Genomic DNA, 1,286 nt, shown 5'->3' with positions numbered 1-1,286 from the left:
CGCCAAAATTTTATCTCAAATTTCTTAGGTTAGTGGAGGTAGCCCAAGTGACCTTCTTTCTCTGCCATTTTGTTCGCCAAAATTTTCCAACAATTTTCTTGGGGAGAGAGGGAGGGAGGGGGAGGGGATGGGTTAGGTTAGTGGAGGTAGCCCAGTTGACGTATTTTCCCGCCAAAATTTGTACTTCCTGCTATGATGTCATTGTGATGTTGCCACATCTATGGCCTCCATTTTGGATCCGACATCTTGATTAAAGTTGGCAGCAGTGGAGAGTGGTTCAATGACCCTGTTACCCTACTACTTCTGACACATAGCACTCTAGAAAACGCCAAAACCCATTGGCTTTGCCTGGAAGAAACTTCACTGTTCATTGTGATTATTGTAGTAAATACTCGAAGTGTGCGCCATTGACTCGATGGCATAACTCAAACCGTCGAATCACGGATCGGTGGACTTTGGGTAATTTTGCATTGGCTTGATCACGGACTTCTGCTCCAGCAACAGCAATTCGAGCTGCGAGTTCTTCCACAGTGTTTACAGGAATTCGATGCACTAGGGGCTTGGCGAGGCTCCAAAGATAAAAGTCAAGTGGTGTAAGATCTGGGCCAACAGTCATGCCGCAGTGGTAACACCGGTTTCCGTCAGAGCACCGAAGTTAAGCGCTGTCGGACTGGGCTAACACTTGGATGGGTGACCATCCGGTCTGCCGAGCACTGTTGGCCAGCGGGGTGCACTCAGCCCTTGTGAGGCAAACTGAGGAGCTACTTGATTGAGCAGTAGCGGCTCCGGTCTCGGAAGCTGATATCCGGCCGGGAGAGCGGTGTGCTGACCACCTGCCGCGTCATATCCGCATCCAGTGACGCCTATGAGCTGAAGATGACACGGCGGCCGGTCGGTACGGTTGGGCCTTCATGGTCTGTTCAGGGGGAGATTAGTTTTAGTTTTAGGTGTGAGATCTGGGGATCTTGCAGACCAGTGAACAGTTTCATTAGGTCCAGTAATCAGGGTATTGTCTGTCCAAGAAGCTTCTCACTTGATTTGTGAAATGGGAAGGTGCCCCACTATGCTGGAAAAACATTTGTCTTCTGTTTTGAAGCGGCACATCTTCTAGAAGGCCGGGAAGTGCGTGTTCGAGAAGTACACGACAAACAGGAGCAGTTAGACGGTGTGGAATAATGTATAGCCTCACTAATTCGTTGTGAATAAACCCACTACAAACATTAACCGAAAATCGTTTCTTAAAATAGTGGACAACCATACCTCGAGGATTTTCACGAGAACATACA

The 1,286-nt window shown here is 48.4% G+C and overlaps 1 pseudogene; it reads left to right on the top strand.

Moving 5' to 3' along the window:
- The first annotated feature begins 604 nt into the window (after positions 1-604).
- Positions 605-722, top strand: LOC126195863 (5S ribosomal RNA; annotated as a pseudogene).
- Positions 723-1,286: the final 564 nt, after the last annotated feature.

Source organism: Schistocerca nitens, chromosome 7, assembly GCF_023898315.1.
Source record: "Schistocerca nitens isolate TAMUIC-IGC-003100 chromosome 7, iqSchNite1.1, whole genome shotgun sequence".
Lineage (NCBI taxonomy): Eukaryota > Metazoa > Arthropoda > Insecta > Orthoptera > Acrididae > Schistocerca > Schistocerca nitens.
Note: the sequence above shows the minus strand (reverse complement) of the source record. Positions and strands in the feature narration are given on the sequence as shown.